The 24,794-nt window shown below is 39.7% G+C and overlaps 1 pseudogene; it reads left to right on the top strand.

Moving 5' to 3' along the window:
• The first annotated feature begins 5,148 nt into the window (after positions 1–5,148).
• LOC149991488 (cilia- and flagella-associated protein 418-like) lies at positions 5,149–6,091 on the top strand (annotated as a pseudogene).
• Positions 6,092–24,794: the final 18,703 nt, after the last annotated feature.

Below are 24,794 nucleotides of genomic sequence, written 5' to 3'. Positions count from 1 at the left end.
GTTTGGGTTTGCTCTAGCAGTTATTCTCTCTCTCTCTCTTCCTCCCTTCCTCAGTAGGCTTTTCTGTGCCCAGTTGAAAATAGGAGAGGGGTGGAGAGGACCTTTCCTTTGTTCAAAAGGAGATTGTACTAAAAACAACAGGTTTTGGGTCTATTTGGTAACACTACTGCTTCTTTCCAAGTTCCTGTCTCTGTCTTCAGGTTTCAGCCAACTCTTCCGTTTTGTGAGGTTATTAACAGGCCTATGAGTTTCAATGAAGGTTTAAAATAAAGTCTGTTTTCAAATTTAACCTGGAAACAAAAACTTTAATAATTATTTAAAAGTGTGTAGTGTTCTAATGTCATAAGAAACAACAATGTGTATGGGACTTCAGAAATCACAAAAGCTTTCCAGATGATACATTCTCATTTGCCCTCTGTGATAACACTGTGGACTATGGTGTTATGGTTGCCATGTTGCAGATGATGGAACTGCTGCTCATGAGGTTAGGCATTTTGCCATTGCCCAAGGTCATATAGCAAGTAAGTGGTATCTTATAGCCAAGTCTTTTCTCTAAAGCCCCACTCTATCTATCATACTACTCTATTTCTTCTAACATGTGCTAAAAATCAAGTTTATTTGTCAAAATAAAAAAGTACTTTTCAGTCTTCCTAATGAATTTGATCATCTGTATGCTTTTTTTATTTTTAAAGGAAATGTATTCCTATAATTTGAAGGAGTGAGTCATGTTGGTAGGATCAACTCTGGAGAAGAGTTAATTATCTAATTTATTTTTAAAATATTTTATTTAACCATATAGTCTCACCTATAAGAGGAATCTAATGAACAAAATAAACTAATGAGCAAAATAGGACTGGAGGCATAGAAACATAGAAAAGACTGAAAGTGACCAAAGGAGATGGGAGAGGGGGATAATGGTGGAAAGAGGGGGAAGGGACTAGTTAAGGAACATGTACGAATGACCCATGGACATGGACAACAGTGTGTAGACAACAGATTGACTGTGGGAGTGGAGAGTGGGCTCGGTGGAGGAGGGCAAAGGGGGAAAATTGAGACAACTGTAATAGAATAACAATAAAATTATTTTAAATGAAATATTTTATTTATTTATTTTTAGAGAGAGGCAAAGGGAGGGAGAAAGAGAGGGAGAGAAACATCAATGTGTGAGAGAAACATCAATTGGCTGCCTCTTGCACACCCCCAACCAGGAACCTGGCCCGCAACTCAGGCATGTGCCCTGACTGGGAATAAAACTGGCAACCTTTCAATTTGTGGGACAATGCCCAACCCACACCAGCCAGGGATGAGTTAATTATTTTAGATCATCTCATTCCTTTAACTTTACCTCTTTGCAGTGGGATTAACATCGTCCTGGTTTCTGAAGGACTCTTCATCGAAGGATGGTCACGGGAGGAATGTCAGGTTGATCGGGATTGCTACTTTCTTAGTCATTCTGGCCTGATGTTGGAAAGTAAGCAGTTAAAAAAAAAAGAAGAAAGTAAACAGTTTAACAAAGCTGGCTTTCTCCAGGAATCTGCCCCCCCACACACACCAAATTTCAGCTATTTGTGGTAGCTCTTTGTTTTAACCCAGAATTGAAAAAAGGAGGTGTTATTTTGTTGCCCAAGCAGAGACTGAACATCATCTGCTTTGACTGCTACAGGTAGTTTCATGTTTCCATCCCTATCTTTGCGGTGTTCTGAGGACTCCCACAATGGAATGGCACAGGGCTAACTGTTCATGTTTTACAGGACACAGAAATACAGATTATGCTGCTGTGTAATTTTAAAATGAGGGTGAAATTTTATTTACAAAAAAAAAAATAGTTGAAGAAGTTTTTGGTGTGTTTTTTGAGAGTGAGAGGAGTTTATAATAATCATAGTTTAAAGTTTACATCTTTTCTGATGTTAAAACTCAGCAGAGCATTGACCGGAGTGGCTCAGTTGGTTGGGCATCATCCTGCAATGCTAAGGTCACTGGTTCAATTCCTCATCAGGGCACATATCTGGATTGTGGGTTTGGTACCAAGTCAGGGTGAGTATGAGAGGCAACTGATCGATGCTTCTCTCACAAATCAATGATTCCCTCTTATTCTCCCTCCCTTCCCTTTTCTCTAAAAATAAATAAATAAAATTTTTTTTTAAAGAATGCAATTCCTTAAAAAAATAACTCAACAGAAAACTCCAACAGAAATTATTTTATTGGAGATAGGCCAGGGAACTGCCCAGCAGAGTTAGACACATCAAGTAGGCTACTTTTATTAGATTTACAGAATTAAATAGAGGACAAGGATATGTATTAAGTGCATGTATTACTTGTTGTTGATTACATCTGAAGCCCTAAATCTCTTAGCAAAGAGGTCTGAGCATACAGGGAAAGTAAGTACTGAACTCACAGCTGGTGTGTGTTCCCCTGAGATCTTTATTTTTTAAATTATTTGTATTTATATTTTACAGTTTTGTTATGACATAATTGACATATTGTATTGGTTTTACATGTACAGCATGATGATTTGATATATGTATACATTGTAAAATTATTAGCACATTCAATTTAGCTAATATTCATCACCTTACATACCCAAGTCTTTTCGGAGGAAGAACACACAACTTTAATTTCTTATTGCAATGCTTGGATGTTTCTTATTTTTCTCATGGTATGTTTTTAACACTCTTCCTTATCCCCTCCTTCATGTTTCCTCCAACAGTTTCCTGAACTAGAATGTGTGGAAAACTTGCTTTTTAAAAATATATATTTTATTGATTATGCTGTTACAGTTGTCCCAATATTTTTTCCTTTTGCTCCCCTCTGCCCAGTACCCCTCTTCCCTCCAGCATCCTTCCCCACTTAGTTCATGTCCAGGTTCTTTGACTTCACCCTTCCCTGTATTATTCACAACTCCCCCATCTATTTTGTACCAACCAATTATGCTTCTTAATCCCCGCGCCATTTCCCCATTTCTCTACCTCCACCCTCCCATCTGATAACCCTGCAAATGATCCCCATACCTATGATTCTGTTCCTGTTCTGGTTTGCTTAGCTGGATCTTGTTTTTATTTTTTAGATTCGGTTTTTCATAGTTGAGAGTTTGTTGTCATTTTACTATTCATAGTTTTGATCATCTTCTTTTTCTTAAACAAGTCCCTTTAATATTTCCTATATGAAGGCTTGGTGATGGACTTCTTTAGCTTTACCTTGTCTGGGAAGCATTTCATCTGCCCTTCCATTCTAAATGATAGCTTTGCTGATATAGTAGTCTTGGTTGTAGGTCCCTGCTTTTCATCACTTTGAATACTTCTTGCCAGTCACTCCTTGTCCACAAAGTTTCTTTTGAGAAATCAGTCGACAGTCTTATAGGCACCCCTCTGTAGGTTACTCTCTGCTTTCAAGTGTAATTAGATGATAAAATTCGAGATAAAGGAATAATTCACATTCCAGAGCTCGGTGATGTCCTCAAAATAGTGCTTTGTGTATGATAGATATCACTCTCCAATGTCAAGGGTGTCCTCCCTTGCTGGAAGTTAGCATTTTCCAGGGGGCTCTGCCATGCCATCTTACTCTAGGAAAAATGAACACACATAGGTTCTATTCAGAAGCCTGATTCTAACTCCCATCTCAGGCATTAACATCATTCTTTGCATCTGCAAATGTAATCTGTTGGATAATGCTCGAGCACAGAGCTCTTGCTGCTCTGAGTTTCCATGACTCCAAGAGCACAGGTGAAATAACAGCATAATCTAAGTTTTGTACGAATGTGTTGCTTGCCTGTGTTGTGTGTGTGTGTGTGTGTGTGTTAGTTTTCTTGGAAGAATATAATTATGGTGGATAAATTTCTGAACAGTGATAAACAACAAAACTGGGAACAATATGGCTGACCATCTCTATGGTAACCTCCATTAACTACCTGTACGCATATTTTACTAATTTTGGTAATTCATATTTTAAAATATAAATGATTTTGACAGACTCATAGAGAAAGAGCAGGCTGACAGGTCTGGGGAGGGTAGTGGGTGGAGGGATAAAGCAAACAGGAAGCAAAAGAGAAAGAACTCATGAACACAGACAACAGAGTAGTAATTGCGGGGTGGGGGGGAGGCTGTAGAGGTGGAAAAGGGTATAGGCGGGATAAACGGTGATGGGGAAAAATTAAAAATAAATAAAATAACAATATAAAAAATATAAATGATTTTATGTTCACAATCATGCATTGTGACCGTCAGTTACTGTGACAGCAATAATTATTGGTTATTATTTCTGCTCTGGAATCATAAGAGCTGTGGAGGAGGTATGTGAAGGAGGTGGGTGGAGGAGGCACTGAGAGAGAGATGACTCATTTTCACCTTTTCTGGCACAAACAGGTGATTACTTCAGAAAAAGATGATTCTAATATCTATTCCCCCTCCCACTCCCAAACACCTTTCCCAGTGATCTATAAAATGACTTTCTGCAGTGCCCTTGTCCTTCAATCACTGTCTTCAGGCTGAGGCTTCTTTTCAAGTGCTATGTAGATGAGACCATTTTGCATTTAAGTCAGTCTTGGGGGATCTTTTCAGCAGAGATGCTCAGTTGTGTTATGCATGTTGGGAACAACTCTTTGAGGCCCTCACTTGCTAAAGTTTCATCGGGATAATTTAAGAACTGTTACAGACCATCTTTAATAGTCTTATTAAACTAGATGGCTGAATAAACTGTAACATGGTGAACCTCAGTCTTCTCATGGTCATTACTAAGACAACCAGTCATATATGCAGGTCATGACATCCTCAAGGCACATGCAGTTGATAAATCACTTCTCTTCCTGGCCTTCTGACAGTTATTATTGTGGTATTAGAAGTGTACCAATATTTCCTGAAGAATTTGCCAGCTTCACTGTCATCTCCATGAACTGTGAAAATGCATATATTCTTTAGAGATTTATTTATTTATTTTTAGAGAGAGGGGAAGGGAGGGAGAAAGGGAGAGAAACAACAATGTGCAGTTGCCTCTTGCATGCCCCCAACCAAGGACCTGGCCCACAACCAAGGCATGTGCCCTGACTGGGAATCGAACCAGTGACCCTTTGGTTTGCAGGCCAGTACTCAATTCACTGAGCCACACCAGCCAGAGCAAAAAATGTATATATGTATTTTAAAAAGATCCAGAGTCAAGATGGCGAAGGACTTGGACAAACCCTTGGATGAGGCTGAGTCCAAGTTTTGCAGACCAGACCCATAGAGACTAGGCATGGCTGAGCAGCCCAAAGGCTGTGTGGGCAACATTCTCAGCAATAATCGGAATCTAGTGGAAATGAAAGAATCTCAGCTCTGAAAATAATGAAATAAATGACCATACTACATCTGGATACCAGGAACAACTGCTAATATCAACAGAAACATTTAAAAAAGAAGATGGTTTTGACAGTCTTATTAATTAAATATTTGAAGAGCTCAACTTTGATTTTAAGAAAATCCTTTAAATTAAAATCTAAAACTTCAGGTAACACATCTGTTAGAGCTTCCAATTGCAAAAGTTGCAGCCCTGTGTACTGAGGTGGAAGCACTGCTTCATGCAGTATTGGAATGACTACTTCACAGAGAGCATGTAACCATCTGCGTTGTATAGCATGCACTTTTGGGGTAATAAGTTACAATGACTATATGTGTGACAGATCATGCAATTATATGTTTTTCAGTAACAGCATGCCAGACTTCCACAAATTAAAAACAAAGTTGGGCCCTGGCTGGTGTGGATCAGTGGACTGAGTGTTGGCCTGTGAAGCAAAAGCTTGCTGGTTCAATTCCCAGTCAGGGCACATGCCTGGGTTGTGGACCAGGTCCCTGGTGGTGGGTGTGCAAGAAGCAACCAATCCATCTCTCACATCGATGTTTCTCTCCCTTTCTCCCTCCCTTCCCCTCTCTCTAAAAATAAGTAAATAAAAATATTTTAAAAAGCAAAGTTGGTAAAGAAGAAAGTAACACAGGCATATGCCTGCCAGTGTAATTGGAGAGCTGTTGAAGAACTGACTGATCTTCAGACCAATCATCAACTGCACCAGGTTTGTGGTAAATATCAAGAACGGAGACTTTTCATTATCAGATTAATGCATCCATGAGAGCAATATCCATTAATCATCATAATATTTAGGTAATGGTACATAACAGTGTCATGGCCTTTGGGAAAAGACAAGAAATTTTATTTAGTGACTATATAAATTTTTGAATACCAAATTGACTTAAGAAGACAATGGGTGGGCTTTATTTAACATTTTGGAATTAGTCCTTTTTTGACATATGGACATTTCACTTTGTAAGTAAGATAACAAATTATCCAAATTTTTCTTTACCAGTCTATCTCCTGTTTAACAGAAGTTTAAGGAGTTTTATACCAATCTATAGCCATTCATTAACAACTGTGGTATTACTGACTGATAATACACTTAGTATAAACATTCCTCATAAGGGGATAAAGCTAGCAAGTGCAGAGAGGTAATTGAAGGGTAAATATGAAAGTCTGTCCAGAAGGTATCAAGCCATATAATATTAAAATTGAGACATTTATTGAAAAAGATACAACATTGTACATAGGACAATGATGCCTCAGTCCCCTTCAAAGTAGGCATCTTGGGACCTCACACAGTTCTCTCAATCGTCATCAGCTGCCCCGTCATATTTTCCTGAATCTCATTGAGGGTCTGAAATCTCTTCCCATCAAAGGTGATTTTAGTTTTGGGAAAAGCCAGAAGTGGCAGGGAGCCAAATCTGGGCTGTGAAGGGACTGAGTATCCTAAGTGATTTGATGTTTCACCAAAAAACTCTGCATGGGACATGATGCATGAGCAGGTGTGTTGTAATGAAGCTGCCAATCACCAGTTGCCTGTAGCTGTAGCCTTCTGGCCTTCTGAATCATCTGAATAGTTTCTGTGGAGGAATGTTCAAGCTTAGTGCAAAATTCAGTGCAGATTTGTTGCTCTACTCGCTCAGTCATTTTGAATGTGACAGCCACACAGTGCACATGCTCAATCAAAGGCATCTACCACCCCCACTGACCAGTACAGTGAAGTTGTCATTGTTCACACATGTGCATTCCAGTCCACTCTCTCTTGGCTGCCAGGTTACATTAACTTCACCCAAAACGTCCTTGTTATAGTAACAGTGGCTTTACTTTTTCCAGACAGACCTCATACTTCACCTCATCCAGTCAGAGCTGTTGTTGCAAAAGATCATATACTTAGATGTGGCAGAAACCATGTAAGTGACTAACTGAAGGGTTTTCGGGAGTACGAGTATATTGTAAATAAATACACTGCCTGTATCTGATCTTACCTCACCAACTTAAAGTGATACAATTTACAATAATGGTAAGTATGTATTAACAGATTTTAGCTTATTTTTCCTTTTTTCATTTGTTCATTTAGATATCAAAAGTTAGTTAGTTTGTAATTTTAGCAAACACCCATTTATATATAAAAATTTTTTGGATGCACCTAAAATCACAGACAGGTCATTATTGTTTTTTTCAATACTTTCTAACCTTTAATGCCTAAGATTCTAGTCAAGTAAAATGAACAGCAAGTAAGATATTTTCTCAGGCAGCCTGTTGATTTTTCTGGTAGTATCAGATGGACATATTGTTTATTAGATGAGTACGTGAAAAGAGAAGTAAAACTTAACTGAACCAAAAAAAAGAAAAAAAAAAGATCCATGAGACAAGTACCATATGATTTCAGTTACATGTGGAATCTTAAAAAAAAAAAAAAAAAAAAAATGAATGAGCAAACAAAACAAAACAAACTCATAGATACAGAGAAGAAATTGGTGGTCACCAGATGGGAGGAGATTGGGAAACTGGGTGAAAAAGGTGAAGGGATTAAATACAAATTGTCACATAAAAATAGTCATGAGGATGTAGAGTACAGCATAAGGAATACAGTCAATAATGTTGTAATAGCTATGTATGGTGCTAGGTGGGTACTAAACTTATCAGGGGGATCACTTCATAAGGCATATAAATGTCTAATCACTATGTCGTACACCTGAAACTAATATAATATTGTATGTCAACTGTAATTGAAAAATAAATTTAAAAAAAGGATCCACAGGAGGCAGGAGTCCCTCTGTGATCCCAGGAAGCATGATTTTATTCTTTTTGTGTGTTGCTGAGGGCCAGGGGTTGAGCTGTTAATTGAGTGGCCTGAACCATTGTCACAGAAGGTGATGTTTCTTAGAGGCTCTTTTCTTATATCATCTGAACAATTTGTGCAGAAAATGCTAATTAGCTGCCCTTCAAAAATATTTTGAAGATTTTATTTATTTATTCTTAGAGAGGAAGGGAGGGAGAAAGAAACGGAGAGAAACATTGATGTGTGAGGAGAGAAACATCAATCAGTTGCCTCTCATACATCCCCAGCAAGGGACCTGGCCTGCAACCAGGTATGTGCCCTGACCGGAATCTTGAACCAACGACCTTTTGCCTTGCGGGACACCCAGCTCACTGAGCTACACAAGTCAGGGTGTTACCCTTCAAAAATATTTTGAAAAAATTGTGCTATGGGTTTGAATGCCCTAGCACAGATTTCTTTTCATTAAGAAACCCTAGGTGTTTTTGTTTTTAACCTTCCATACTTCCCCAAGCAGGACAACCAGTATTCATCAGTCTGAAAGGCTAGCAGAGCTCTTCCTCAAAGAGAACTATGGCCACCAAAGTATCCAAAAGCCATGATAGCATACACAAGATTCTGCCTTATGGCCTCAGGATTCCAGCAAATATCTCTAGCATCTGTCAGCCTGCTTTTTCTGTCACTCCTAAAATTCTGACACCACACCCATGGTCAAAGCCACCCCTGTGATTATTTGAATATGCTTCCTGATTTTCTCATTCCCTTTCTGTTTTCATGCTTCTGTTCAACTCAGCCTCTTATTCACAGTTAATTTTCTTAGTGAGATTCAAAGGAGGTTTTGATTCTCAAAACATATAATTGATTTTTCTGCTTGTTATGACATATTTTCCTTTGTCTCTGTTACTGAACTTAGGCCCAGAAAAGTAACATTTCCTTCTTCATTTGTAAACATTTTTACCTTTTCTGCCAAAGATATTTTACCACAGTTAACTATTTTAACAGATAATGTGTAGCGTGTACCACACATTCATTTCCTTAGTCTCCGAAAATAATTTTTAGCATTTTCCATAAGAATGGACATCTTCATTTGTTTTCCTGCTTTAAGATTCTGTTTAATGTAACACTATGCTTTAATTTTGAAAGGGGAAAAGAATTGCAAATAAAGAGGAAGAACATGTTCTGTGTTGTAGTTGTCTGGTGTTTGCTCCAGCTCCTACAGCTTGTGTAAGGAGCCCAACTTTAGCTGGAAGAAAGGGACATTGTCAGTCCTGCCACCATGCCTGAGATTTTGGAAAAGTTCAGTGTCTCCATTTCCTGATTTGTAAGACAGGTACAATAATATGTACCCATTTGATTTAGGCTGTTGTTGACCTAACTAATCTCCAAATACTTGTTTCACTGTAAAAGGTCTGTGATCTGTGTTTTAAAATTGCACAGATTCCCTGGCCAGATAGCTCAGCTGGTTAGAGCGTCGTCTCAATGCCCCAAGGTTGCAAGTTTGATCTTGGTCAGGGCACATACATGAAGCAACCAATGAATGCATAAATAAGTGGAACAATAAGTAGATGCCCTAAATTTCTTTTCGCTGCGATTTTTTTCTGGGAAAATTACAGTTATGGTTTCCTGTCTTCCCTTTTAGAATCTCTTAAATAACATTCCGCATCCAAGCTCCCATGGGTGCACAATGGCTAATGCGCTGCAGGGTTCCACACTCCTCACAGGTGTCAGGGCAATGTGAGCTGACATGAGCAACTGTAAGATGAAGTGACATTGGAAAGCTGTTTCATCAAAATGCCAAAAGTGTGAGAAGCATATCCTCCCTTGCATTTTTACACATATATATATGTCACTCAGGCAAGCAGTTTCTAAGCAGCAGTGTGGTGGCAACTGCTAAGCTAGTTTATCACACAGATTCAGCTAGAAAAAAGTGAGCCCAAAAGCATTAGAACAGTGTATTACTTATAGAATCAGCAAAAGTAAGACCAACATGGTGTCAGCTCTCACTTTCCTAGTCCCACAGGATGACACTGAACCAGAGGGGCAAGACGACAGATAGCATAGGTGACAAGTTGCTCTGTCATTGAAGAGCCAACTCTCAACCACAGCCAAGCAGTTCTGTAGATTTACACAGGAGCCTGCATCTGTACCCTAAGTGTGGTCAAGGTGGGAAGTTCCAGCCACATCGGAGCGAGGGAGGCGGGTGAGAAACTGCCTCATGGCGGCTCCTCATCCGGCTGTTTGTTTTGCTCCCAGGGAAAATCACAAGACCTTTAGCCAAGACTCATGTCAGACTTTAGTCAAGCCTTTTTCTGTATGGCCTATTTGGAGATGTACCAAGGTCACCACTGTGCCATGCCAGAGCTGTTCCCCTAAAACTTCTCTGCCTGACCTTTTATGTATTTAGCTAAGAATTGTTTTTAGAAGTATGACCACCCCATCAGATGCCCCAAGGAGTTGTACTTATAGGGGCTTGGGTGTAGTCCTTTCTACAGGCATACCTTGGAGATATTGTGGGTTTGGTTCCAGACCACTACAATAAAGTGAGTATCACAATAAAATGAATTATAATCTTTTTGCCAGTAGAGGGTCTTGCTTTCAATATGTAAAACACACACACACACACACACACACACACACACACATCTGTAAAGTACAATAAAGTGCCATAAAATGAATTTTGCTTGTTTTTGTCTTGAGTGACATCACATGTGGCTATGACCCCCCATAGAATGATCAGACCCACCTGGAGAACAGACTACAGCTGGGCTTCTGGTCTGGAGCCAAGCCAGCAAAATATGTCATTAATCTAGATGCAGCAAGATGTGTTGGCAATTGCACACACCCTGCTTTGGGTGCCCAGCAAAGAGACCAGGGCATAAGATCATCCATCACTAGTCACACTAGAGAGTTTAAACATGTTTGTGAGTTGCAGACAAGTACAGGCATGATGTCCATGTGAGAAGTGGTCCCCCCCTTAGGGCATACACTGCAGCAGGAGTAGGTTCATTTATTAGAACAGGAAAAAAAACAATTTCACATCCTTCATGGTAGCCAAAGTCTTTGAACAAAGTTTAGCAGTTCCCACAAGGCAAGCTGAAGCATTTCGGAATAGGACAATTAGGCTACCCTATCCAACACAGCCTTTCACCACCCTGCTCAGAGGGTCTGGATTCTGCTAATAGGTTTGTGGCAACTTCAGAAGCAGCATTTTGTTGACTTGAGGTCCAAGACAAAGTTACCACAGCATTCTGAGATGACAGGACAGGTTAGGTGTCCTGCAGGCAAGAGGCAAGAGAGTCTAATAGTGCCCCATCTACTCCATTATGCTACTCCCCCCCTGCCAGGTCTGTGTTCCTTCTCCACCAGCCCACGTTGTCACTCTCCTTTTGCAATCATGTTATGGTATTCCCAGTCTCTGAAGCACCATGTCTTCTAATCTCTCCCACATCTATCCCACATAGTGTGTCTAGACTAATCCTGAGGTGGCCTAGTAGTTTCTTCTTAGTATCTTGTGCCCTTCCAGACCGGAGGTGTGTACCACTCCATGACCAATTTAGAAGTTATCACCTCCTACCTTTGATCATTGTCATCAGTCTCCATAACTGCCCAGACCAACTGCCTAACCTGGTGGGAAAAGGAACACCAGATTAATACCTCCTACCTCCCATCTCTTTTCAGCCACTGGCGAAGTCCAGTCACCAGACTTCCTGTAAGTGGGCATGGGAGGGGGCTCTTATGGCCAGTCTGGGCCTCTTCCCTTAATTTCTTAATTAAATATTATCCCTAAATGTAGAGAATTGCCACATCTAGAGGCCATACTGCCTGTTTTAAATGTGTGCCCCACTAGGAGGTGAGCCCTGATGGCCCCCTTATCATTTTCTTAGTTTTTTCTCTCATGAGTCCATTTTGTTTTTTAATGGCATTCACACCTGGAGTTGATACAGGGCATGAAATATCCAGTGAGTGGTCTCGTGCCTGGTAATTTTTCCTAAAAGTTAGCACCATTTGGTGATGACTGGATGTGCTTGGGGGATCTAAAATGAAACCCAGTTCATCTAAGAGTCCTTGAAAAGCATGTCCCCACCTGCTCCACAGAAGGGATAGTTCCATGCCCTGAAAGAATACCTACTGCAGTCAGTGCCCACAGACCTCAAGAAGCAGGGAGGTAAAGGGCCTAGAGGGCCTATTGTCAGGACTGGTCAGGTCCACTTCCCTGGGTATATACCCTGAAGCTCTCTGTCACCTGGATGTGTAACTGGTAATTTCAGCACATTGGCCAGGTTTCTTGGCCTTGTGAGCTGGAATTGCTAGGTCTTGTTCTGGGCCCCAGTCCTGAGTCATACCTGGGTTATTGCACCCTGTGCAACACTATATCCAGGCATTTATGGTCTTTCTCTGGGCTTTGCAGGGCTAATGAGGTTGTTGACCCTTAATGCACACCCTAAAAGGGTCCTGTTCTATAGGCATACACCCATATGGGTCACAAACAGTGGTGTGGGGCTTGTGCAACCTGCTGTCATCATGCTTGTCCTCATGGTGGCTAACACCCAATCAGCCTTGTTGCCAGGATTTACTGTCCGTCAGTTCAGACCAAGCTCCACAGCTGACAACTCTGTCCATTGAGCACAGTTCCCCTCTTTATGAAGTATTTTTTAAATTTATTGATTTTAGAGAGGGGAGAGAGAGACAGAGAGAGAGATTTGTTGTTCCACTTAGTTATGCATTCATTGATTGCCTCTTGTATGTGCCCTGACCAAGGATTAAACCAGCAACCTTGGCATATTGGGACAATGCTCAGATCAACTGAGAACTGAGCTACCTGGCCAGGGCCAGGCAGTTTTTTTTAACTTTTAATTTTGAAATAATAATAAATTCACATAAAGTTGCTAAAAAACAATACAAAGATTCCATGTATACTTTACACAGCTTTAGCATAACTATAGTACAATATCAAAATGAGTAAATGGACATTGGTACAATCTACCTTTTATTCAGATTTCACCAGCTTTACATGCACTTGTGTGTGTGTGTGTAGTGCTGTGTAGTTTTATCACGTGTAGATTCATGTAACAACTACTGCATTCAAGACACAAAACTGTTGAGTGAGCACAAAGGGCCCCGTGCTCCGCCTTTATGCCTTTATAGTCCCCCTTCCCCCATCCCTATCCCCTTGGCAACCACTAATCCACTCTCCATCTCTATAATTCCTTATTTCAAGAATGTTACATAAATGGAATCTTACACTATGAAACCTTTGGAGACTCGCTTTTTTCACACAGCATGATTTCTTTGAGATCCAGCTAACTTGTATTTATCAACAATTTGTTCCTTTTCATCACTAATTATATTCCATCATATGGATGTACCACTGTTTGTTTAACCATTCACTCACTGAGAGATATCTGGGCTATTTCCAGTTTTGGCTACTATAAGCAAAGATGCTAAGACTATTCATGTACAGGTTTTTGCATGAATGTAAATTTTCATTCTCTGAGATAAATGCCCAGGAATACAGTGTTGGGTCATATGGTAGCTGCATGTTGAGTTTTATAAGAAAATGCCATCCTTGGCTGGTGTGGCTCAGTGGCTTGAGGGCTGGCCTATGAACCAAAGGGTCTCTGGTTCGATTCCCAGTCAGGGAGCATGCCTAGGTTGTGGGCTGGGTCCCCAGTTGGAAGAGTGCTAGAGGCAACCACACATTGACATTTCTCTCCCTCTCTTTCTCTCTCCCTTCTCTTCTCTTTAAAATAATAAATAAATATATCTTTATAAAAATAAAAAACAAAATGCCAAACTCTTTTCCATAGTAACCATACCATTTTACATTCTCACATGGTATATAGTATAGGTCATCCAGTTTCTCTGCATCCTTTCCAGTATTTAGTGTTGTCGTTATTGTTTCAGCCATCTTGACAGATGTGTAAAGATATCTCATTGTGGTTTTCATTTGCATTTCCCTAATGGCTAATAATGTTGACTTAATTGCCAAATATGCATCCTCTTTGGTGACATGTCTCTTCATGTCTTTTGCCCATTTTCTAATTAGATTGCTTGGTTTTCACTGTTGAGTTTTGAGAGTTCTTTCTATATTTTAGATATACGAGTAAGTTCTTGGTTGGATACACGTTTTGCAAATATTTTCTACCAGTCTGTAGCTTTTCTTTTCATTCGCTTTACAGAGTCTCTCCCAGAGCAAACATTTTTAGTTTTGATGAAACCCAATTGGCCACATTTCCCTTTTATGGACTGTGCTTTTGGTGTCATGATGTCTAGCCTGATGTCCTCAAGATTTTCTATTGCTTTCTTTTAAAAGTTTAGCAGTTGTACATTTCATATTTTAGTATGTTATCCATTTTGAGTTAATTTTGTAGACGGTGTAAGGTTTGGCCCTGGCTGGTGGCTTGGTGGATTGAGTGACAACCTGAGGACTGAAAGGTTGCCAGTTTGATTCCCAGTCAGGGCACATGCCTGGGTTGCAGGCCAGGTCCCCAGGCAGGGGTATGAGAGAGGCAACTGATTGCTGTTTCTCTCACACATCATATTTCTCTCCCCCTCTTTCTCCCTCCTTTCCTCTCTCTCTAAATAAATGTTTTTTAAAAAATAAGGTATAAGGTTTGGTCCAGGTTCACATTTTTTTTTTCCATTGATGTCCTCTTGCTCCAATGCCATTTGTTGGGTAGGTTAACCTTCTTCCATTGAATAGCTTCTTCTCCCTTGATAAAATTCAATTGGGCATATCTGTGTGGGTCTGTGTCTGGGTTCTCTATTCTGTTCCATTGATCTGTGTGTCTATCCCTCTACCCATACCACACTCTCTTGATTCCTGTAGCTATGTACTAAGATTTAATGTCAGGTAGAGTGGTTCCTCCTGCTTGTCTCTTCTTTTTCCAAAATGGTTTTAGTTATTGTAGTCTTTGCTTTTCCATGTAACTTTTAGAAAAGGCTTGTTTATATTTATGACAAACTTTGCTTGTGTTTTCATAATGATTGCATTAACCTTATAGATCACTTGGGGAGAACTGTGTGTGTTTTTTTTTAACCAGTTCATAACAGGATATAGCTTTCTAATTATTTTAAAAATAAAAGAAAAAAGAAAACAAAGATCACTTTTCCTTTGTAAAATTCATTCTGCCATTGATCCCTTTGAATGAATTTTAAATTTCACTTATATTTTTCAGTTCTGTCATTTCCATTTGACTCTTTTTTATATCTTACATTTGGTGAGAATTCCTACTTCTTTATTTGTTTTAAGTTGATTTGTAATTTCTTATTGAATCATTTTTATGATACCTACTTTAAAATCCTTGTTAGATAATTCCAATATCTGATTAATCTTGGTATTGACTTCTGTTGATTGTGTTTTCATTCACATTGTGATTATGTGGGAGAAGTGGTATCACACCTGATTCTTGTTGTATCCTGAACATTTTGTGTATTATGCTAGGAGACTCAGGATCCTATTTAAATATTCTGTTTTAACAGTCAGTCATTCTGTTGAGGTTTAGCATGGAGGTCCTGATTGTTTGGGACTGTGGCTCCAATGTCATTTCAGTTTTCAGAGAACCTGCAATGTCATTCCGGCCTGCTTTGTCTGTCTGGTACCCCTGGAGTACTGTCTTAGTCTTCATTGTTGCCAGGGCTGGGTACTGCTTCTTTGGTCCTGTCTGGTGCCTGTGGATGTGGGATTTAAAGATGTGGTTTGGAAGGTGGGAGAACTTTTTTAAGTTTCCATCTGTGCTGATGCTGCCTTTCACTGGGTCTGTGTGTTTCATGCAAAGTTTTAAACACTTTTTTTGGTGGTTTTATTGCTGCAAGTGACCCAGGGTGCCCATCAGATTTTAATTTAGCTAATCTGTCCCTGACTTAGGTCCAGTTATCATCAGGAATCTTAATATAGCAAGACAAGTGCCATATGCAAAACTACAGGGGAACTGTGGCCTAGTGGCAACTTCTTATTACCAAAGCCTTCAGTTCGCATAATTGTCAGTCAAAAGGTTCATTAGTCCTGACTGACCTAAGTGGGAGGGCAATCTGTTGGATTAAAAAAAAAGTTCTTGCAGGGACAGGGACCCTGCGCAGAGGAAGGGCTTGGGCTCCTGGGGGGTGGTGGACTACCCTGGAGAGTGCTCAGAAGTTTGCAGGTTTCTGGTAGAACAGTGGAATGAGGTCTACTGAGGACTGTTTTCCTCCTGAAGAAGGAGGGAGGGGCTAGGGTGCTCATCGCTTGGGCAGGAAAAGCACATCTTCTATACAGAACTTTCCTGCTCCACAATTTGGTTAAAATTTTGTTGGAAAGAAGCATCCAGATGTGGGAGATTTTCAAAACTCATGTGTAAATTTAGGAACTGTTTCTGAATCTCTGGATTCAGAAAAAAGACCACTGCAGTGGTTAAATGAAGGTGAAGTACCGTTGATATTGGTGTCAGTAAATTTGCCATCAAAATTAAGTACACACCACGGTATACATTATTACCACTTCAGGGTCCTCTGGCCCTTCCCCAATTTCACTGTGGTATACTGGAGAATCTCTCCTGGGGGAAGGATTTAAACAATTTTAGTATTATCTTTGGCTTTAAAAGAAAAGCCCTAGTATTGTATGCTGTATTCTCTTTATTGATCTGGAGGCTGTTTCCAAAGTAGTATTCACTGTGGAAAATTTATATTCTACACTACAGGATGTATACACTTTTATACATGTATGTTGTATTTCCATATGTTTTTTTAACTAGTACTGCAGAATTTGGCAATTTTAGTTCTTGCTATTTAACTACTGCATTGAAGGTTAGAATTTAGGTTTCTTTTTTTTAAATAATTATTTATGTATTTGTTTTACTTATTTTATTTTATTTTTTATTTTTTTAGAGAGAGAGGAAAGGAGAAAGAGAGGGAGAGAAACATCACTGTGTGGTTGCCTCTCATTTGCGCCCCCATCTTGGGACCTGATGTACAACCTAGTAATGTGCCCTGACTGGTAATCAAACCAGTGACACTTGGCTCACAGGCCAACGCTCAATCCATAGAATTTAGGTTTCTTAAATCCTGCTTCACTTCGTGCTCCAATCTGGAATGTCAGTATTGCTAATAAATTTATGCCCAGACCCACCCACCTCTCTGTCTTTAATTAAGTGGTTAGAGATGTAACTCTCCAATACAACAGAAAAAATGTTCTTGCATCTCTATTAGGTGTTTGTTTAATACAATGATCAGCCACCCTCCTTCATCTTGTGTTATTTTAGTGACATCATATAGCTGAGCTGGGAAAGTCACATGGACTACTAGTTGTGCCTTATCCCACTGCTACTGTTTTAATTTTAGAATTTATCCACTGGAAATATCCCATACAATCACAAGAAGTATTACACGTACTCAAAACATTTGTTTTTCTAATATTTTTAGCAACATTCATTACAACCATTTGGGTGTATATCCATCAAGTAAAACATGACACAGTTTGAACAAATATCAACTGTGATGACACACCATGGATAACCTGGACGGGTGTCACACGTCAGATGTCAATCTTTTAGGAACATGAGGGGCCCGTGTCCAGTGTAATGGGGACTCTTTATTTTAAATGGATATTTTTATTGTATGTATGTATACATATAATACAATACATGTGTATGTATGTATAATACCTTGATGAAGTTGGTTTTAAAAGTTCAGTTGGGTACATGAAGCAACCTAAGATTTAAATGGACATATACAGAGGATTCACTCTTGACATAGCTGGAATCCCAGTGACCCCAGGAAGTGAAGACTGGCAATGACGCAGAAGCGAGAACAGTTAAGTTTTCCTTGACAGCATTTTTAGTTTGTCACAAACAAATGAAGTTGGGAGCTCAAGGCATTGAGATGAAGATGGACTATATTTAGCATTGCTATAAAAATTAGATGATCAGCCACATTTCAATTTATGATATACAATAAACCAATTTTAGTATTATACTCCATGCAGTATTTGGGACACACTTCTACTAAGGAAATTATTTGCTGTTTATCTGAAATTCAAATTTAACTGGCTGTCCCATGCTTTTTTAAGTTTTATTTTTCAATTACAGTTTACATTCAATATTATTTTGTGTTAGTTTCAGGTGTACAGCATAGTGGTTAGACAGTCATACACTTCACAAAGTGTTCCCTGCAATATTTCCAGTACCCACCTGGCACCATACATAGTTAGTACAGTATTATTGACTGTATTCCCCGTGCTGTACTTTACATCCTCATGACCATTTTGGAACTACCAAACCGTACTCAATCTCTTCACTTTTTTCACTAATGGGGACTCTAATGAGAAGACTTTTCCAGAAGTTACAGTCTGGCAGCAGTGATGGTTTCTGTATCATAAACATAGAGTCATGTATTTTGTGAGAGATGGTAGGTTTTGTACTTTGGCTTCCAGAGGAACTAAATGTTGTAAGTTCACCCACGTAGATCTAAGAACCCATCTGAAATTAAGTCTCAATTTGGGGGGTTGATCAGCTATTCCTTCTGGTGAAGGTGAGATGACACTGAGGGTACCAGTTTGCCACTCCAAAATATGTCTTTCGGTTGTTGATTCTGGTTATATTTAAGAAAGGAAAGACACAGGCAAAAATCTTTCCCCTTTTCCCTAACTGCCTAAATGAAATTTAGACAGAGGACCTGCTCGAGGAAGGGAGATAATCATCATAGATAACTGTAGTTTAATATGAACTAAGAGTAATGGACAGAGAGAAACCTAGCAAGGCCTCTTTGACCAAAGTCCTCTCTGTGTTCCATTGTTAAAGATGGTCAGGCAAACATTTATTTATCAAACATTTGATTTTCCATCTCCATGTGAACTGCCTTCCTGTCCTTTGAAGTCCCAAACTACAACCCACTTTTCTCCTTAGCTCAAGGTGGTACATAAGCCTTAATTGCCTGATCTGTCCTTGGATTTCATATTCTTCTGGCACTGCTGTATGAACATATATATTAAATTTAGTGGTTTTCTCCTGTTAATCTGTCTCATGCTAATTAGATTATTAGCCCAGCCAGAAGAACTTCAAAAGGCTAGGAAGAAAAATTATTCCACCCTCCACCACCACACCATAGTCAGGGCTTCTGAGACTGAGGCTTTTAACTTGCCACCAACAGGACACCATCTATATAGTGAAAGCTTTGGACAACAGAGAGTAGAAGTATTTGTGTTAAACCTCGAATCACCCACTGGTGACAAATTGTGTGTGTGTGGAGGGGGTGATTTTCCCTACGATTATGTTTTTTCGGGTAGTAGAACCCTGGGAAGAAAAAGAGCATGTGTCCTGGCCAGTGTGGCTCAGCTGATTGGGCATCCTTCCGCTAAGCAAAGGTCACCCAGTCTGATTCCCAGGTCAGGGCACATGCCTGGACTAAGAGTTCAGTCCCAGTTGGGGCACACAGGAGAGGCAACTGATCAATGTTTCTCTCTCACATCGATGTTTCTCTCCCTCTCTTTCTCCTTCCCTTTCCCTCTCTCTAAAAATAAATAAATAAAATCTTTAAAAAGAAAAGAAAAAGAGTATGCACTGCCAGGTCATGGTGTGTCCCCTAACTTGGCCTGTATGATTCCTATGTTTTTTCTCCCAAAAGGCATTGTGACTTTACTGGGTCCACATTGGGGGCTAATTTGTCAGTGGTCAAACAGTCCCTAAGTAGCAGAGTAGTTAAGTTAGTTTGTCATATTTCTCTAGCTGGTAAGAAGACAATAAATCATAAGGATTTATTATTTACACAGACAGTAAAAGCAAGGTCAGTATTGTGTCACTCCTCATATGCCTAGGCCCAGAGGATGACACTAAACCAGAGTGGCAAAACAACAGAAAGTATGTGTGGTGTCACTCTGTCATTGAGCACCTACTTCTAAACTACAGCCAAGCAGTTTTATGGACTTACACAGAGACCAGTAACTGGGCCCTAGTGGGGGGAATTAATATAGAAAGTTCCATGCCTCCCTTGAACCAGTAGAGACAGATGAGAAACAGCTTTATTGGAATCTCCAGCAAGATAGGGAGGCAGATGAGAAATGACCTTGTGACAGCTTCTCACAAGACTGCCATATTCCAATGGAGGATCACAGGTCACTCTGCCAGGACTCGGGTGACTGTGATCAAGTCTTGACTACATGATTTATGTGAAGAAAATCAATGTGACTAGGGCTCCATGTCATAGTCATTTGTTTAAAATTTATACACAAGCATAGAGGCCTTAAAGCTTAGATACTTAGTGATATTTTATAGAAAATGACAATCCAGCCATGAATGACCAATGAATAGAGAATTCTAAGTGGTATCATTAGTTGTAAGTTTGTGTTATTAAATCTTGGTTGCCCTGGCTGGTGTGGCTCGGTGGATTGAGTGTTGACCTCTGAACTGAAGGGTCGCTGGTTTGGTTCCCGGTCAGGGCACATGCCTGGGTTGCTGGCCCAGGTCCCTGGATGGGGATATGTGAGAGGCGACTGACTGATGTATTCCTCTCACATGGATCTTTTTTCTTCTTCTCTTTCTCCCTCCCTTCCCCTCTCTCTAAAAGTAAATAAATAAAATATTTTTTAAAAATCTTGGTTAATATGGTTCAAATGGAAAATATTTTGTTTTAAGATATTAGAACATGAAATAAATATTTTCTTCTTCATGTAGAATTCTCCTAATAAAATTGTAGAAGCAAATAGGTAAAATTGGAATAAAAGCTAAATAAACGCTTCACATTTAGCTCCAGTATTATGAGTAAAGGATAAGTTTAACAAACTTGTTATACTTTTTGGTAGAATAGTCATATACATTTAAATGTAAAAGTCCTTTGCATTATGACTTATCTCTTGTATAGTTGCTGCATATTAATAGTCACTTTTTGTGACACCTCAAGTGGTATAAGTAAAACAGCTTTCTGTTGCCAGAGACTTATATTTAAATCAATATTACTATCCAAACATCTACATTTCTTTTTTTTTTCTTTTTCTTTTTGGTTTTTCAATTACAGTTGTCCCATTTTTCCCCCATGGCTCCCCCCCACCCAGTCCACCCCTTCTCCCACAATCATATCCCTCCCCGTTGTCCATGTCCATGAGTCATTTATACACGTTCCTTGTCTACATTTCTTTTAACACATGGCCACCTCTTTATTTCTTCTATATTCTTCTATTCAGGGTAAACCTTACTCTTCTCAGGCTTTAAATTAAACTGTATTTTAAAAAACTGTTTATTGCCCTGACTGGTGTGACTCAGTGGGTAGGGCGTTGCCCTGCAAACTGAAGGGTTGCTGACTCTATTCCTGGTCAAGGCACAGGCCTTGGTTGCATGTTTGGTCCTGGTCAGGTCCATAGGAGAGGCAGCCAATCAGTGTTTTTCTCTCACATCAATGCTACTCTCCCTCTCTCTCTCCTTCTCTTTCCCTCTCTCTGGAAATACATAAAATCTCTAAAAAAAAAAACTGTATCATTCATAATATTTTCATGAAGTGAAATTTTCTTACAAGGACACATTGGAAAACAGAGAGAAGATATAAGGTATGGGAGTAAATGGGAGGAAAGAGAGAAGAGAAGAAAGGGAAAAGGAAGAAAGAGGTTTTATTTCTTTGTACTCTGGGGAGGAATATGCCATTTTTTTAAAAAGACTTAACTTTTTCTGAAAAAATGTCAGGAGAACTAATCCCCAAGAACCTAAAGCGTAATTTCGAATTGTTGAACTCACCATTAAAAAAATCACAAGTTTCAAGAAGGAAAATCATACTTTTATTGAATTTTTCATTCCCATCTAATAAAGTTTCCTATAAGAATTCTTGTCAAATGCTGGAGACCTTTTTAGAGATAATATCATGCTTAGTGTGCACTCATTATAGACATTTTTATTATGGCTGTAAGAGGCTATTCATATATCCTTCCAAAACATTTTTTAAATAACACCTTGTACCTGCAGTGGAGTTAAGAGAATTACATAAGAAACAGTAATAACAATTTGTTTAACCTGGTAAGTTTAAACGTGATGTATAAAACTGTAAGGGATACTGCCCTGACCAGTGTGGCTCTGTTGGTTGGGCATCATCCTGCGAATCAGATTTGATTCCTTGTCAGGGCACATGCCTGGGTTGTGGATTTGGGCCCAGGTTGGGGCAGCTACGAGAGGCAAATGATTGGTATCTCTTTCACGTCGACGTTTCTCTCCCTCTCTTTCTCCCTCCTTTCCCCTCTCGCTAAAACTAAATAAATAATAAACTGTAAAGTATACAAAGTTATACTTGAAATATATTTTAATGAACAAAAACCTATAGGGGAAGTGGTGAGAGGCAGATGGGTATGGGTACTTGTTTGGGGTTTGGCTCAACTCAGAGGCAACAGGGGGTTCACTGCTCTCCACCAGCTGTAGGCCAGACCCTCCACAGCCTAGGATCTCACTGACATGGAGAAGCTGGAATCCTCTTAGTATTGAGTCCATGAGCCCACAAGCATTGTGCCCCCAGTGAGTGTCCACAGTCTCATGGATACCAAATCTCACTGAACAGGTGTCAAAGACTTCAAGATCAACCTCCTGAGACTCTAATTTTTGCCTCAAGGTGTTTGCAAAAGTCCTGGGTGGTGCTTGTGAATGCTGGCCACTCAAGAGAGGTGTGTGTTCATGTCCAAGAGTGAAAAGTCTCATCCCCCAGTGCCCAGCTTGTGAGCCACAGCCAGAAAGGTTGGAGAGGTCATGGACCTGCTGATCTTGCAGGAGCAAGGAGGGATGCCTGGGAGACTGTGAAGGAGAGAGGAGAAGGGAAGGATAGTATCTGAAGGTGAAGGGGGCAGTCTGAGAGAGAGGGCTTAAGGATATTTGTGTCCTGACCCTTATGTCCCTTGTATTGTTTTCTCTCTCCCCTGAGCTGGTCCTTGTTGCCTCCCCACACCCAGCTCTCCGTCCCTATGGTACTGTGTATTTTCCCTCAGCATGCACAATCTGTCTGGGCAGCCTGGAGAAGGAGACCACTTCCCATCTCTCCTACACCGACACCGAACCACAGGATTTTCTGAGCCTGACACCAGATACAAAGATGGGAAACATGGGCTTGGATCTCTCTGAAGCCTTGAGATGAGGTTACTGAGCTGCAGGCAGGGGCCAGCAGGAAGTGGTCAGAATAGATTCTTCTGCATCATGCCACCCTACTCTCCACCTCAGAATAGGGCCAGGTGTCTATAAGGAGATGCAGACAAAGTTGATAGTGCCAGGTTGAAATTAATTTTTACCACTCAAAGCAAGGGTGGGTCTGAGAGTGGAATCATATTCTTCTTTGTAGAAGAATGAAATTAATAAATTCAGGAAATGAGGTTTTCCCCACATTCACTGCATTCATAGGACTTTTGTCCTGTGTGAATTCATTGATGATTAATAAAGCCTGACTTCAGAGAAAATGCTTTTTCACACTCAGCACAATCATGGGTTTCTCTCTGGTATGACTTACATGATGTCTAATGAGGTAAGTCCTCTGGAAGAACACTTTCCAACATTCAGGGCATTTTTTGGGTTTCTCTTCAGTGTGAATTCTTTTATTTCTAATGAGCTGTGATGTTCTAAAGAAGGGTTTTCAGCATTTACTGTACTTATAGCATTTCTCCCTAGTATGTATTATCTCAAGCTTAATGGGGTCTGATTTCCAGGAAAAAGCTTTACCACGTTCAAGACAAGCATAAGGTTTTGACTTCATATGAATTATCTGATGCTTTTTTGAGATATGATTTTGAAGAGAAGGTTTTCCCACATTAACCACATTCAAAGGGTTTTTCCCCAGTATGAATCCTCTGATGCATAGTGGGTTCTGAGTACCTGCTGAAAGCTTTCCCACATTCAGCACATTTATTTCACATTTTGAATTATCTGTTATTGAAAATGAGTTTGTTTATGTGGGGACTTCTTCACATTGATTATATGCATAAAAATTCATATCAGTATGAACTTCATCATGTTTTATGTAGGAAGAGCAAAGACCAGATGATTTACCATATCTACTACTATTATGAAGGTTTCTTGAATGACTTCTACTATGATTGAATAAGTCTTAAGTTATGTTTCAAACTTGCGCTCTTTAAAATGTAGTTGAATGCAATTGGACTAAGAAATAAGTCTTACCTTGGCTGGGTAGTTCAGTTGATTGGAGCATCGTCCCAATATGCTAGGGTTGTGAGTTCCATCCGCGGTCAGGGCACCTAAAAGAAACAAACAATGAATGCATAAATAAGTGAAACAACAGATTTTTTTTTCATCCTCAGCCAAGAACATTTTTCCATTGTTTTTAGAGAGAGGAAGGGAGAAAGAAACATTGATGTGAGAGAGAAATATCAGTTAGTTGCCTCCTGTATGTGCTTTGAATGGAGATTGAACCCACAACCTATGTATGTGCCCTGACCAGGAATTGAACCCACAACCCTTTGGTTATAGGAGACACTCCAAGCAACTGAGCCACACCAGCCAGGGTCCCGACAGATCTTTTCAATGGTTTCAAGATCTACAGTGATATCTTCTATTTCACTTATATGGGTGATTTGTGTCTTCTTTCTTATTTTTGTCATTCTTGATGTCAAAATAATTTTGTAATAGATACAACTGAGTTGTGTTGCTTTTAAGCCATTTGAAAAAATCTGTTTTTAAATTGTTCACAGTATTCCCTCACTTATCACGGGTATTACATTCCAGACCCCCCACCCCCGTGAAGTAGGAACCTTACGTTTATT

Source organism: Furipterus horrens, unplaced genomic scaffold (assembly GCF_987537825.1).
Source record: "Furipterus horrens unplaced genomic scaffold, mFurHor1.1.pri manual_scaffold_17, whole genome shotgun sequence".
NCBI classification, from domain to species: domain Eukaryota; kingdom Metazoa; phylum Chordata; class Mammalia; order Chiroptera; family Furipteridae; genus Furipterus; species Furipterus horrens.
This window is presented reverse-complemented; position numbering and strand designations above follow the sequence as displayed.